Here is a 17,361-nt window from a genome sequence, read left to right on the forward strand (position 1 = left end):
GAGTGGGAGGGGCAAAAACTATATAGAGTACTATAAATTCAGTTTTTTCACCAGTGCGTACTGGGCAAGGATACTCTCACATTACTGACATAGTGTATAATTTTAATCGGAGGAACTGTTGTTTTTTTCAGATGTAAGTTGTAGCAAAGATTTGAAAACTGAAATTTTATCTTGTTACTGGTTTAATCGTCCCCAAGCAGTTCAGGCTGAAATGTCTGATGGAATGTATCCTAAACTGCCATAAGCCTCCATTCAATAAATGGGAAAATATTTACTGAAGAAACAGCTGTCATCCATATGTGGACTTTTGTCACTCTTTACTTAAAGTCTGATTGAATATTAAGATGCATCATCACAATGGTTCTGATTTTGACAAGAACAGCTTGCACGTAAGAACTTTGCTAGGAAGGCTGTGTAATATAATTCTTGAATGTAGCTCTATTTGTATTTGCAGCAGATGGTGACTTGACTCAATCTGACTGCAGTGATGCTTCAAAAGACATTAGTAAAAGAAGTTGTATTTAAACTGATTTGTTTGGGTTGTTGGATAAGGGTAGTAAGAAAGAATTGGAAATTTACAAATGTGGTAACAATATTCTTTTGGAATTATTTTGGAATTCTGTCTAGAGATATATTTGCTTGCATGTTTTTCCCTGGATTTGCTAACTGAATTTCAAACTAGCCTTTAGACAGTCTTATTTATCAAAAATGTTAAGAGGTGAAGCTACTGTCTTTTTCCCCTCATTCTACCATCTTATCTTCCCCCATTTTTAAAAACTAAGATCCAGAGACCCTTTTTCAATAAAACTGTCAATCTCGAATATAATATATGTGAGTACCATCTCTCTTTCAGAACAGCAACATAGTTTATATTCTCAAGCTTCCTGTTTCTCTCTGTCATTACATGAAAGAACCATATTTTGTTACTTTTGTCAAAGGAATTAGGAGTAGAAAACCCCCAGATTGTTTGCCCTTATTCTCTGCAGGATTCCTTGGGGCCTAGTAACTGTTTAAATGTAATTTTGTCACGTATCATTTATCACAATAGGTTCTTTGGAATTTTTCGTTTGAGTTTGCTCTGTGTCTCAAGCAGTTTTTCAATCATGAATTGCAGAAATCAGAGAAAGCAGAGCTCTGCTCTTTTATAAATATAAGCCTGTTTGGAGTATAACACTTTCAGATATATTCTACTTTTCTCTTATCATCAGAAATTTGGCTAGGATTAATACAATGCTATCTAGGAAAGGAACAGTAGGTTTTTTCCTTTAACTTTTACTTCTGGGCCTGCTCCAGCGTAATTTGAATAGGCAAAGCTGGAACAACTGTGCATGACCTACCAAAGGGGATATGTGCCACCAGTGAAATTTCTCCTACCTTTTCCTAAGTGTATGGACTGAGTGATTATCTTTGGCTCATTCTCTTGTAACTTCTGAAATCATTGGAATACATTAAAAGTCAAATCTGATTTTTAGAGCTTGACCTTAATAGCAGTAGAAATGGAGGGAGATTTGCCTTACTTCTTTCAAAGCTGCATTGAAAAAGAAATCTTTTACTTGGCTATACTTTTAACTTTCACTTCTAGTGATGGTAATGACATTGGAATTGAGAATTTGGGAAAAAATATATTTGTGGGGATGTGTGGTACCGTGTATGAAACCCAAACATAGTAGAGTTATATGAGATGGATAACCTGAAGGACAGGGGCAATCTCCTTAGTCATGAGAAAAAGCAGGAATTGAATATTTCCTGAGTATACCATTTTTCTATGTAGGATGGACTTCTGACTTGTAGAGAATGAACGGCAGAGTGATATGTAGGATTTATGTGTGAATCCATGACCTCATGAGTGAAATGAATAAAAAGTATATCGTCTTTGTTCTCTATGAGAGCAGGCCAACTGCTAGGAGGAGAAAGTCTCAAAGACGAGTACACACAGAAGTGATTGACAGTATTTGAATATTTAATACACTTTTTCCCATCACCTACCTGGATCCCCACTGCTGGCAAAACCAATCATAGATGAGACATTAGAGATAGAATCAAAGTTAGAGATAGATCAGGGAATAGGATGGGCTTATGAAATTCTAATCTAAGAATTTAGAATTCTGTATGAATGTGGGACGCCAGAAAATAAGGTAGGTTTCCCTATGACCATGAAAGGGCTTTTGTAACAAGGGAATCCTTGGGGTAGATATCAGGTTTTTCAATTCTGTCAGGTGGCTCCCAGAGCCAGCCTAAGTTCCAAATTAGAGCCTGCACTCACTAGTCACTTTTTTATAGGACACAAGTAGAATTGTTGCGGACCTTTGGCTGTTAATCCCCTCATACTGCACTGTGGATAAGTTAAATCTGTAGATTGTACCCCCACAACTAACCACTATCTATTAGTTTGGGGATTCAGATGGTTCAGAAGTTGCTATGGGTTTGAAAATTAGGAAGCACCTAAAAACATGCCACTCTGTGTTCTTATTGTCCTCATGGAAGTATCAATGTGGATGAGTCATATACTCTTCTGCAATTCATAAGTGCCCCTAATATTCTGACATTTATATTCACATTTTGATAGGTTGCAAATTGTGAGTCGTAATTTTTTTGAGGGAGAACTACCCTGTACACATACCCACAAAAATGTTTATTTAAAATGATGTGAACTTAGTCTCCCTGAGAATCTTTTTGCATATTTCTCTTTATTAGAAGAAAATTCAGAGAATGGAGATAATTCAATACCTTCAATAATCATTCTATTGAGTTTATGTTTCGACTTGCTTTAAAATTCCTCTTGGAGATCCTGAACTTAAAGTTTCTTTCTTCTTTTTTTTAATGATTATTTATTTTGAGGAGAGTGTGAGCAAGCAGGGAAGGGAGAGAGAGAGAGAGAGAGAGAGAGAGAGAGAGAGAGAGAGAGAGAGACACACTCACTCCCAAGCAGGGTACATGCTCTCAGTACAGAGGCCAAACCACGAACCATGAGATCATGACCTGAGCCAAAACCAAGAGTCACATGCTTAACTGACCGAGCCACCCAAGTGCTCACTCTTGAATTTAAAGTTTCTTAATGTGTTTTCTTATCTTAGCAACAAATTCAAGTGAATATCCATTATAATATTAGCTGTATTTTAATTTTTTATCTGTTCATAGTCTAAATATCTATATGCTGATTTCCTATTTACACCACTACTACCTTTTCGGAGTGAGTCCAACACTCTTAGATAACATTTAGATTCATAGAGAATTATCCGAACAATAGGCATTTGTCTAAATTGGCCATTTTACAAGGTTTTTCAGGAGAGTTTATCATAGCCACTTTTCAATCCAAAGTTCCTTTCAGGAGTTGCTGATGTGATTAGGCAAGACAACATGGAAATGCAAGTTCATGTTTCCTGGTCTGAATTATTTTAAGTGAAGCTAGTTGCTCAAAGACTCACTCAGGGGTATAAATGCATATTAGCTGTTTTGTGTATGACTCAAATTATTCTCATTAATTCATTTTGTCTAGGGTCAAACTCTCCAAATTACTCTCCAAACCTTTCTGTAAGTGGAGGTTCACGTATGGCATTGCCTTTAATCACTGTCTCCTTCCAATACAATTTATATTGTGATTACCCTGGGAATACGGAAGAGTAATTTGGAGTGGTTTATGTTCATTACACCTTTTACTGGAAACTTAACCCAAATTGACTCAACTTTTACTGTGTTCTTAGCTCACATTATTCATAATAATAACTCAGAATAATGCAAAACATTTTACATCTCTATTTGCCCTCTTTGCTGTTCTTTCTCTCTCTTTTTACTCTATATGTTTTAATTGTTTGTTAAACTTATATCCAAATTACTGACTTCATAGTTCTATTTCTAGTAATTATATTTAGTATCTTCCCAATCTCCACCCACTCCCTATAAAAGAGATTTCTTTGAGTTGTCACTCTGATAAATGCTGTCCACTCAAATAAAGGAATAGGAAAAAAAGCACAATTATGAAGGAATTTATTATTTCACTTTTAAATCTAAATATAGGATAGTCTCTGAGTTGATTATTTTAGTGGCTCAACAATATCATTAAGGATCTGGGTCCATTTACCTCTTTGTGATATTATGGTTAGTGTATGGTTTTTAGGTTAATTCTCTTGCCATCATAAGATGAAGTTCTAGGGATCTTGTGTAGAAACATGATACTTCATTCAAAAGAAAAAAAAGCATTTTTTTGTTTTTGTTTTGTTTTTTTTCCTTGGATGTTCATGTCTTCTTAGGCAGAAATGGGGTAGATGCCTTCCTGGATGGGACAAAAGCCACTTTTTTTTTCCACCATTGATATGTGAAAGAGTGAAATTAGGATCAAGCAAAGATGGAAAAATAAATGGATTAAGAACCGACATCATCTACTACATCCCCTGTCATATAACAGTTCCCTCTTATGTTCAGTTCTTTGAATTTCTTTTCCCAGGCACTGAGGGGGTCTCTTTGTACTTACCTTAACTTGTTTGGAATATGGACAAATAATTTATTCCAATCCTTTAGTCCCTTTTCTAGGAGAACTCTTCCATTTCCTTTTAGCCAAGGCCATTCAAACTCATTTCGAGGAGTATTTTTCTTATCTCTTTTCAAGGCAAATGACATTTCTTTCCAGTAATATTTTATTTTTTATTTAAAAAAAATTAATGTTTATTTATTTTTGAGAGAGAAAGAGAGAGAGCGTGAGTGGGGGAGGAGCAGAGAGAAAGAGGGAGATATAGAATCTGAGGCAGGCTCCAGGCTCTGAGCTGTCAGCACAGAGCCTGATGCGGGGCTTGAACTCACCAACCATGAGATCATGACCTGAGCCGAAGTTGGACGCTCTACTGACTGAGCCACCCAGGTGCCCCTCCAGTAATGTTTTATATGATACAAAGAAGACATTGGGTTGGGAGTTCTCTGGGAGTTCTCTCCTAGTGTTCCTATTTTTATCTTTAAAGATATACTTTAAGAAACTGATGGGAGCTTTTATTCTATTCAGATTCTTCAATGGTTTTGCAATCTGTGTGAATATTCTAAGCCTAATGCTACCGGGGTAGCATTAAATACATTATTGTTTTATTTATAAAACAATTCTCAAGTGGCATGAAAGTTTTGTATTCTCTGCCATAGAATAGTTTGCACACTGGAAGAATCTATGCCATTTTTAGACAAGAATAATTTTATATTTCCAATTAATATAAAATTATTTCTAATCGTTTCTTACATAGAATTGTATGAAAACAAGAAGTAGATATGAGCAAATAGTATTGCTTTTGAAAATATATGGACAGATTTCCTATTTCACTCAGTTATAATAAGGGCATGAGAGATAATGGTATGATATATTTTCTTATGGAGCTTTGAGTATAACAGAATTATGCATTAAATATCAAATATTACAACCAAAAGATATAGTTATTATAGTTTACAAAAAAACACACATTCTAAACAACAAATTCTAAGCAGTAATTTATTTGAAGTTTATGAGCTAAATAGTGGGTTAGGTACAAATACTATTTTCAAAAAACAAAACAAAACAAAACAGAAAATGTTGGTTTGTAAACACCACAAGGGAAAAGACAAAAATTAAAAACAATAAAATACATACTTGACACCATTCGCCTTTTAAGTTACCACTCTTTCATATACAGCATAAATTCAGGATTTTATTGTAGGCCATATAATCATATTCAACTAAAAAAAAGAGAAGTGAAAAAAAAAGTCAGCTTTTATGCTGAGTTATATTTTGTTCTGCTTGACTGCTGAGCCTTGAAGGGTATTGATTGAAAATTGATATTTTCCCTTGAGCCAGATTCACAGTGGTTTGACTAGGGAGAAATTGGCTTGGCTTTAGGGTCAAGTTGGATGTTTTATAATGTCAAATAATGTTTACTCAATTTTTTTTTTGAATCATGAAAAGGAAAAAGTCAAATGTTGAGGGTAGCTGGTCTTCTGTCAGTTTTACTGAGGTAATTGTCTCTGTAATCTCTTGTAAAAATTGTTTATGCGGGAGGCAGCGCACTTCCTGATTACGAGATATACTACAAATCTGTAGTCGGGGCACCTGGTTGGCTCTCAGTCTGTTAAGCACCGTACTTCAGCTCAGGTCATGATCAAATGATCCGTGAGTTACAGCCCTGCATCTGGCTCTGTGCTGACAGCTCAGAGCCTGGAGCCTGCTTCAAATTCTGTGTCTTCCTCTCTCTCTGCCCCTCCCCTGCTTGCATATGCGCGCACGCGCGCGCTCTCTCTCTCTCTCTCTCAAAAATAATGAATAAATATTAATTTTTTTAATATAAAAAAATAAATCTATAGTCATCAAAATAGTATGGTACTGACATTAAAATATACAAATAGTCCAGTGACTGGAAAAGAATTGAAAGCCCAGAAATAAACCCAAACATATTTGGTCAACTAGTATTTGACAACAGAGCCAAAATACTCAATGGAAAAAAGACAATCTCTTTGTACATTGTGCTGAGAAAATTGAATATTCACATGTAAAAGAAGGAAACTATCCTTATATCTTCTACCACTCACAAAAATTAACTTGTAATGGGTCGAAGATTTAAGTATAAGACATGAACCCATGAAACTCCTAGAAGAAAACAGGAATAAAACTCTTTGACATGGGTACTGGTAATTAATTAATTAATTAATTTTTGAATGTGACATCTAAAGCACAGGCAACTAAATAAATAAATAGATTAACAAACCAACCAGTGGGACTATATCAAAATAAAAAGCTTCTGAACACCAAAAAAAAAAAATCAACAAAGTGAAAAGGCAACGTCTGGGATGGGAAAAAATTTTGCAAACTATGTACCCAATAAGAGATTAATTTCCAAAGTATATAAAGAACTCATAAAACCCAGTAGCAAAAAAAAAAAAAAAAAGACATCAACCCCATTAAAAAATGGGCTAAAGATACAAATAGACACTTTCCAAACAATATATATGAAGGCCAACAGGTACATGAAAAGATGCTTAGTATTATTATTTATTAGGAAAATGCAAATTAATAGCACAATGAGGGATCACCTTATACCTGTTAAATAGCCATCATCAAAAAGACAAGAAATAATGCTGGCATAGATGTGGAGTAAAGGGAACCCTTGTGCATATAAATTGGATACAGGGAATGTAAATTGATACAGCCATGATGGAAGACAATATGGAAGATACTCAAAAATTAAAAATATAATTACCATATGATACAGTAATTCCATTTCCAAGAATATATCCAAAGAAAACAAAAACACTAACTCAAAAAGATATCTGCACCTCCATGTTCATAACAACATTATTTATAAGAGCCATGACATAGAAAGATACTAAGTGTCTATCAATGCATCATTGCATTTTTATGCAAAAAGTTTGTGATACACACATGCATGCATGTGCTCACACATGTACACACACACACACACACACACACACACACACACACTGGAATATTATTCAACCACTAAAGAAAAAAAATGAGGAAACCCCATCATTTTTGACAGTATAGAAGGACTTTGAAGGCATTATGCTAAGTGAAATAAGTCAGACCAAGAAAGACAGGTACTGTATGAACTCATTTATATGTGACATGTAAACAAAAAGCAAAACAAAACAAAACAAAACAAAACAGACTCTCAGAAAAAGAGATCAGATTTGTGATTACCGGTGGCAAAAGTTGGAAGATGGGAGAAAAGATACAAACTTCCAGTTATTAATAAGTACTGGGGATGTAATGTATAGCATGGTGAGAATAGCTAACACTGCTGTATGATACATAGGAAAATTATTAGGGGATTAAATCCTGTGAGTTCTCATCACAAGGAAAAATATTTTTTTCCTTTTATTTCTTTTTTTTGTTATTGTATCTATATGAGAAGATAGGTAGATGTAAGCTGAATACATTATACTATATGTAAATCAAACTATCAAAACTATCATGCTGTATGATTTAAACTTTTACAAACATATATGCCAATAATTTCTCAGTAACACTGGAAAAACATGGAATAAAAAAAACTTGTGTTTAGATAAACAACTGCTCATAAAATGTGCCTCTATGTCATCTTAAACTAATTTAATGCTTTTTGAGAAAAGCAAAACAAAAGATTTTTGTCATTGTTCTTCATAATGATTGAATATAGGTTATAGTAACATTATCAGCAACCAAACTATTAGTAAATCTCTGTAATTACATTCTATATCTGGTTTAGTGTGGCATAAAATGAGATTAAAAAGCAACATATAAAAAGAAAATAGTCCTACTATCTGGAGGGTTTCAGTCTAAGTCTCATATTGAATTTATATTTGGGAGTCTCATTAATTTGAAGGTATAGCTAAATAATTGATTCATCCCATAAACTTAATGTGGAACATGTCTAAAGTGTTTGGACTTCTCCAGTGATTTAAAAATCTCTGAATTGCTAAGATTTCTCATTTTTTAAGTGAAAACAAAGATATTCTGTTTTATTTTTTAAATGATTTATTATTATGAACTCAATTTGAGAAAGATATTTCAAGTGTATATAATTTTATTTATTAATTGAAATGACTGCATAAGACCAATGTAATTTTCACAGGATATACACTGAAGTTTGAAGGAATATCAATACAGTAATCTCATAACAACTGTAGTAGGATAATGGTAGTCACTTTTATAAACCAAAATGATGACATCACACAATAAAATTATATTTCATACCCATATGAATCTGATGAGTGTGTTAGAGGTTGGTGGGTAGCTTCCTCCTTGTGGTTATTCTGAGATAAGGGTTCCTTCCATTTTGTGGCTATAGAATCTCATACGGCCTGTTCTCAACTAGTAGAAGGGGAAAAATGTTGAATATCTGTAGACAAGTTGAATGCAAGGGGATCAGGGAAATGTAGCACCTGGGTAGGCAGTTTCTTGCCCATGATATCACCATACTATGGAAATGGGAACATGCAATTTGAATAAACATTTTGCCATTTCTGTCCCAGCCTTCTCTTCTGGCTACCAAATATCTATATATGCCCTTCTTCTCATAGAATATACTACATGAGTTCAAAGTGGAGGACCTCCAGGTGATGTGCAGTCCTCTCCATCACATCCTTTTGTACTTCCGTGTATACAGCAAATTATGAACCAAAAGACAAGATATCTGTCCCGACTGTCCCCTCCATACTCTATATAAATCAGTGGAACAGTGATAGAATAACAAAAACAAGAATCATCATCTAGAAAATAGAAGATTGGAGGCACACAGTAGTCATTGGCATAGAGAAATAATGAAATCCTACCAGGAAAGTAAAAGAAAGACCCTCTGTCCTAGTAGTTTAGAAATTCCCTTGTCTAGATGGTACTTCTTTCCCTGTAACATCTCCCCTTGTTCATTGTTCTTTACCTGTGCTTCCCCAGGGAGATTCTTTCTAGTCTGTTGTGGTAAATACTACATCTGCAGTTGGCAATGGGGCATCCTCCCCCTGTGGACTCTATATATTTCACAGACTGTTCCTTGTTCCTTTCAAGTTGTTTTAAGATTTGAAGAAACAAAGAATTTTGTAAGATAGGCTCATGGCTTTTGAAGGTATAAATTCCCTTGAAAATTAGTAGAATTTTGATTTCTTTGCTTCCCATTACTTCTATATACCAATATCCTCACTCAAAGTTATACTCTACAAATAATTATCAAACCCAAATTATTTCTTTGCACCTCACTCTCTTGGTTTTCTCTTTCAACCTGTTTGTGGTCACTTCAAAGCCTGAAAACAACATGCCAGTGGGAAGCAAACACCTTTATCTAAAGGTGAAACTCTTCTATTCAGTTGAGAAGTTAATTGGCTTTTGTTGTTCAAAGTAATTCCAGCAATTTTTCTTAGTATTCACATCCTAGAAACAACTGGATCTCCAAAGCTGGAAGACCTCAATTTTGGACTTGGTCTATTCCCTTTCAGTTTTGGTTGTCAGTCAGCCAATTCTTACCTATACTCATTTTTCCCCATAATATCTTGCCAACGAAGGCATGTAGTAACTAACACAATTATTAATATTATACTTTTAAACTTCTTCCCTTAAATACATAGGCTCAAAAAGCACTTGTTTTTTCTTCCAATATATTTATCAAGATACTGAAAATGACATTTTTTATCAAGTATTTTTAACCTTTAATATTTTCAGTCCTGAACATTAGTTACCCTGATGCTGCTGCCTTAACCATGAGGCCAATGTTATGCATTAAAGAAAAAAAAATAATGTTTATTTTTGAGAGAGAAGAGGGTCAGAGAGAGAGAGGGAGACACAAAACCTGAAACAGGCTCTAGGCTCTGAGTTGTCAGCACAGAGCCTGACTCAGGGCTCAAACTTACTAGCCATGAGATCATGACCTGAGCTGAAGTAGGACACTCAACCGACTGAGCCACCCAGGCGACCCATGGTTATCTGACAATGTTATGCATTTTTAAATGTTTATTTATTTATTGGGGGGGAAGGGCAGACCGAGAGGGAGAGAGAGCCTGATGGGGGACTCAATCTCATGAACCATAAAATCATGACATGAGCCAAAATCAAGAGTTGGATGCTTAACTGACTGAGCCACCAGGCACCCCGTCAATGTAGTAATTTACAATCTTATTATATTTAATGTATTTTAAATTTTTATTAAGGTAGTTTTGTACTTGTGCTACCAACTTTTTCTTTTAATTTTTTTTTTAACGTTTATTTATTTTTTTGAGACAGAGAGAGACAGAGCATGAACGGGGAGGGGCAGAGAGAGAGGGAGACACAGAATAGGAAGCAGGCTCCAGGCTCTGAGCCATCAGCCCAGAGCCCGATGCCGGGCTCAAATTCATGGACGCAAGATCGTGACTGGAGCTGAAGTCAGACGCCCAACCGACTGAGCCACCCAGTCGCCCCTGTGCTACCAACTTTTGAATTTGTTATGATAATACTCACTGCGTAAATTTCAGTGGATAGCACAGTAGAAATTTTGTTAATTTGTTTTCTGTTTTATTGCTCAAGGTCGAGTCCAGTGTATGCATTCTGAACTATCAAGCAGCTTTTACCCTTGTGATGATTCAAAGATGGAGGTTCCTTCCATCTTGTGGTTCCTACATCCTTTAGGGTCTGAGAATCCTCTGATTTTTGACCAGAGAGAGGAATGACATGTCTGCCTTTTTTCTTTTTCCTAATTCCAGCTCAGCAATGGCCATCATTATTTCAGTTACATTCCAGTTAGTGACATCTAGTTACTTGGTCACATCTGATGACAAGAGGGCTAGAAAATATGGTTTCTAACTGGGAAGTTGTCAGCCATTCCACATTTTGGAAAGGAAGGGGTGTGAGCTATGAGCTTCTGGTGACAGATGAGTGCTTCTGCCACTGTGACCACCATCTGATTTTATTATTTTTTTTTCTTTTTGGGTAATAAAAAATTAAATGTAGAAGAGGATAGCATGTGAAAGCCCTAGTTTCTAAAATGTATTTTAAATTGAGTAGATTCATATTTTTCCAATTTTTTTTTATAATCTCCTGAATGCTTAGAATTCAGGTTTATCATTTTACTTTGAATGAGCCACTTTCATTATTAGGTTTGTATCACCTCTTCCAACATTCACAAATCCAAATAACTTTTAATCAGAGAAACTTTTAATCAGAGAAACAAGTACATTATGCTCTGGCCAGTAAATGAAATAATAGGCATTTTCAGATTGGGGCAATTTCTCCTAATAACTGGTGCTTAATTCCTAGAACCTAAATATCCTCTTTTTTGGAAAGGCTGGAAACACCATGAATACTCCCAACTCTATTTCCTACTCTTTTCAGACATTCAAATGATAATTATTCTTTTGTTTGTACTTCTTAAGATCTCACTACTAGTACCAGCCCATAGATTTGCTTGTTTGTTTTAGAACATGCTTTGAATAAATGTAACGTTCGCAGAAATTCAATCTGAGAGTAGAAGACATAATGGATTATTGGTGGGCATAACACTAGACGTAGAAAAGAAAGAGAAAATAGTTGAAACAGTGTAAATATAATGTAATAATGGTTGGTGTGTTGAATAATACTTTAGACACTAAAAACCCCCTAACTCTAACTGGCTTAAATGATAAGTTAATTCATTTTCTAACTTAGAGGAAGGCCAGAGAAGAGCAAGCTTGGTTGGATGTAGGCTTGGTTGAACTGATGCCTCATTGACATCTTGAAGGAGCCATATCCCTTCTGTATACCTGCTCTCCCATCCACAGCTACAGCCTTTTCCCCCTTGGTCATAAGTTTGTTGCCACTACCAACTGAGGAAAATTGTGTACTATTCTCATGCAGCAAGAAAAAGTAAGAAACCTGACCCCTTACTATGGACTATAAATCCATTATTTCAGTTTGAATGGGCTAAATAAGGTTGCTTTCTCACACCTGGAACAGTCTCAGTTGCTGGGGAAATACCATGTACTGTTTGGATTTGTATTAATTGGAGTCCACCCCAAGATCTGGAAGTGTATTCAATTTCCCCCAGTCATTTGAAAATTTGGTAGTGGTGAGGGAGCATGGTTGGGAAGGTCATTGGGAGTGATGGTTCTCTGACCATAATCAAGTTTCTGTTAGGAAAAGAACTAGAAGAAGCAAAACATAATTTCACTGAGAATGGGAGAGAGAGATGTATTGATTCACTGCCATGAGAATATTTGCTGTAGAATGCAAATTACTGTACTTGAGAGCAAATCATGTTCTTCATGATGGATATTTTGAGGTTCTTTATCAAAACCCTGCAAGCAGTAGATAAGGATGGTAATGGAGGTGATGATGATGATGATGACGACTACAACCATGACAGTGAAAACTGCATCGATAATACCTGTGATGATTTAACAAGGCAATTACTCAAACTGTCACTACCAAGCATGTTTTTTTTTTGGTGCTGAATCATGCTAAATTTACAGAGAAAGCCCTAATTTATTCCACAGAGAAAGATACATTTGGGATCTATAGTTGCTTTCCAGTAAATAAGACAAACATAGGTTTAGATGATTGAAGATAAGGAAATTTCTAGTGAGAAATAGAACTAGCTGCTGGAAACTCTGCCTTCCTTAAATGCTCTTACTCTTGGGGCGCCTGGGTGGCGCAGTCGGTTAAGCGTCCGACTTCAGCCAGGTCACGATCTCGCGGTCCGTGAGTTTGAGCCCCGCGTCGGGCTCTGGGCTGATGGCTCAGAGCCTGGAGCCTGTTTCCGATTCTGTGTCTCCCTCTCTCTCTGCCCCTCCCCTGTTCATGCTCTGTCTCTCTCTGTCCCAAAAATAAATAAACGTTGAAAAAAAAAAAATTTAAAAAAAAAATGCTCTTACTCTTTGGATCTGTGTATGTTTCTATTTTTTAAAGACAAGTACCTAGGTAAGATAAGCAGACTAATAACATATACATTTGAGGTTGCTTAGTAAAGAAAATATTTTTTAAGCTATGCCTTATTTTTATTTATTTTTATTTTTTGTAGACTTGTTTCATATTTCAGATTCCACTTATCAGACAACTTAATATTGCATGATTAAAAAATAATTTTAGGGGCATCTGGGTGGTTTGGTCCAGTTAAGTGTCCAACTCTTGGTTTTATTTCAGATCATGATCTCACGGTTTGTGAATTCAAGCTTCACATAGGGCTCCATGCTGAAAGCATGGAGCCTGCTTGGGATTCTGTCTCCCTCTCTCTGCCCCTCACCTACTCATGCTCACTCTCTCTCTCAAAATAAATACATAAACTAAAATATTTAAAAGGCAATTTTAAATTATTTTATTAAAATTAATTATATTAAGATGAATAATACTGAATAGCTCATAAAACTTCTTTGTTTTGTAATCTATAGGATTAACAGCTAACATATGATTAATTGTAATTAAAACCAAAATCCCATTTTTCCCAAATGAAATAAGAATATTTACTTTAGCCTAGAATATTGTAAGTAAATTGAAAGGATCAAAATCTCTTCCAAAAACACCTGTAATTAATAGTATTTTTCAAAACTTATATCAGAGCTATGACATTTTTCTGGGAGGTAGCTTTATTAAAGATGTGCATCGGAAAGATCTTTACATTATATATTTTTCATAATAATATTCTTAATGTTCATAATGTAGAGCCATATATAAACTACCTGAGACAAATGATTATGCAACACTTTATAGAGTGTCCTGTTCTGCCCCTTTGTCTTGCTTGGATAGATGGTGACTACATCACATAGAATTCATATAGTGAGGCCATCTGTGTAAAAATGGAGGTGATTTTACCTCCATCGAAAGTGAGCATGTTTTCATAGATGGTCTCAAGTACCCCAGAACTTCAAGTCACTCTATCATCATTTACCTAGAGACTAAACTCTTTTACATAAGGAAAAGTAAAGTCAATTAACTAGTTTTGCATTATTTATCTTATTTTCTTTGTGCTTTGTGCTACATCAGAATGTGAAGTTGCAGTTCTGATAGGGCCCATTTTTTTGAGAGACAGAGAAAGAAAGAGATTAATATCAACAGCGTTACTGACTGTTTTCTGTGGCCAGTCGTTGTCCTCAGCACTCCCTCTACACTTTTCAATTTAATCTACAGAGTTATCTTGTGAGGTACTTGATACCTCTATATTCTTTTACATATGAAGCTTTGGGAAGGTAAATTACTTGCCCATAGTCAAAAACCCAGTAAGTGTTGCAATCAGGGTTCAAACTGAAGCAATGTGCACTCTTAATCCACTACACTACACCCATGAGTCAGCTTTAAGCTGGGAGAATGGGGGTTAAGATGAGGTATGTGGGGGTTTGTGGTATACTACCATTCATGCACAAGACTAGGTACTCAGCCCTGAGGAAAATGACACTTGGGAATATGCAGGGTGGTAATTTTATACCTTAACATGGGCACCTATAAGTTTGTATATCTGTTAGTTCCATGAAGATGAGTAGAAATGACACACAGGATTTGTTCTAAAAGTTTAAAGGAAGTAACTGTATGGCATTCTGGAAAAGAAAACAAAATACAGAGAAAGCAGAAAGATCAGCAGTTGCCAGAGTTTGGGGGAGGGGATTGGGTGGAGGGGGGATGAACAGATGGAATAAATATAATTTTTAGGGCAGTGAAACTCTTCCACATGATACTGCAATGTGAATACATGTCATTATGTATTGGCCAAACCCAAATCATTAACGTACAACACAAAGAGTGAACCGTAATGTAAACTATGGACTTTAGTTAATAGCAACGCAGTAATATTGTTTCATTAATTATAACAAGGATAACACAGTAATGCAAGATATTAATAATAGGAGAAACCATGCGTTAGGAAGAAAGGGGATGTATGGAAGCTCTATAGCTGCTCAATTTTCTATAAACCTGCTCTAAAAATAAAACCTATTTACTTTTTGGAAAAGGAAGAAAAAAGAAACTGAGTGATTATGGGACTATAATTGTGAATCAATCTGGAAGTAGGTGACTCATTTCAGAATAATTGTATCTTTTCTTCAATAGTGTTGAAATCTAGGACTTCCACATTTTCACTTAGATTCAGTCAAATTCCAAAAAAGTTTTCTGTGCTCTCTGTATACCACTAGGCTATGAATTCTGGATGAGCCCAAGTCTACTTGCCAGGATTACTCCCTAAATAGGAAAGAAGCACCTTTAGAAAGCATTAATCTTGTAAAGCCACAGGGCCACAATTAAAGAGTGGTTCAATGGTTTTCCTAAATGTATAACTTACAAGGACAGATTTTCCCCTGCATCTTTTACCCTGATTATAATGATGGGCTCGATTTCCCCATGTATAGTCAGCCATTGTTAACATGCTGGCATTTGAAAGGAGTATTTACTCTTGATTTTCAACATAAAAGAGCTTGTATGAGCAGAGAAAGAGGAAGTAGGTAAATACTAACATTTCTTGTGGAGTGGAAAGCAGTTCCCCTGCACTTTTCTCACCATTCAAGTCACAGTTTGAGAAGGAAATAGCTTTAGAAATTGAGAGGGCCAATGGATCCATTAACTGTGCTTTCTCCACACAGTTAAAGCTCAGTGTGAGACTGGCTGGCAAATAAACAATAAGGAAGAAGTCACATGAGGAGGGGTTATTAGAGAAAGAGTAAGGAGAGTCACATTTTGGTTATAACTAAGGACTAGCTGACTCACCCATGCATGAGAAATCCTTCCTCAGGTGTCATTTTTTAGGGATGGTGGCTTAATTGCCCCCCCCCCAAAGGCAGCTTTTTTTAATTCAGAAATGACTTATGCCTTATTATCATATCTACCATGTCAGGATGGTGGGGTTTATTTGGTCCTCATATCTCTTCATAAAAAAATGGGACTTTTTTAAAGATAGCACAATTTTAGAAGAAAAGATTGAAATCCATACCACGGAATAGGTTTTGCTATATACCATTTGATAGGAATAGGAGTATGTAAACATATTCCCAAAAAATATATAGGTACTGTATAATTAAGAGTTTGTATAATGGGGAACGAAATTCCAACATGGATATAATGTTAATAACTTAGGTAAACAACAGTTTTTGTCTGTTTAGATTTTGATTATACTGGGGTGAGAGGAGGGAGAGGGAGTGGTATCTTTCTCAGTGCCAGTCTGTGTGCAAATCCTGTCTTCACTTCCACATTTGAACATGGTTGATGTTGAACTTGTTGCTTCCTGTTATCAATTTTGATACATCAAGTGATGACATCTCAAACTTTTGTCCTTAGGACAATTTCTTCTTTAATACATAACAACTATAATTCTATTGCTATTGTTCTTATAAGGTCTGTTCCTGGAGCCTACTATACCTTGTAATGCAGGATTAATGATAGTGCAATTGTGCTAAAACACTTACTTCGATTATTCGTGGCTATCCTGGAAAACTGTGCAATAGAAGCCCTTGGTGTAGTTTTGGAAAAACTCCATTGATTTTAAATGAGTGGGGAAACACAGAAATGTCAAGATAAATTACTAATCAGAAGTTTTTTTTTTCCTATTATTTACCTATATATGCCCCATCTTTTCCAACCAACTTTGCACTACTAAGGGTATTTATATCAAAATGCCAGTGAGCACTATGTCTATTATGATTACTAATTTACTCTATCTGTCATGCACTTACTATATCATACTATTTTATAAGCTATTGTATCATTTATTTGGTCTCCACAAGAGCCTGTGAGATCTGCATTATTTATTATACCCATTATACAGATCAAGAGACTGAAGCAACAATAGAAAAGCACTTGCTACATGCCACATAGTTACTAATTAATGAAGTCAGGTTTTGAACCCAGAAAATCTTGCTGTAGTGTTCCTGATTAGTAATACATTTAAGCAGAAACAACTCTACTAAATGAAGACTATATGGATAAAAGTTGCTAACAAACACGATCAT

General features: G+C 35.5%; 1 protein-coding gene across 1 annotated transcript in view; it reads left to right on the top strand.

Moving 5' to 3' along the window:
- LRP1B (LDL receptor related protein 1B) overlaps nt 1-17,361 on the top strand; it is a 1,903,200-nt gene that overhangs the window by 938,900 nt on the left and 946,939 nt on the right. The window lies entirely within an intron of this gene.

This window comes from Prionailurus viverrinus, chromosome C1 (assembly GCF_022837055.1).
Source record: "Prionailurus viverrinus isolate Anna chromosome C1, UM_Priviv_1.0, whole genome shotgun sequence".
NCBI lineage: Eukaryota > Metazoa > Chordata > Mammalia > Carnivora > Felidae > Prionailurus > Prionailurus viverrinus.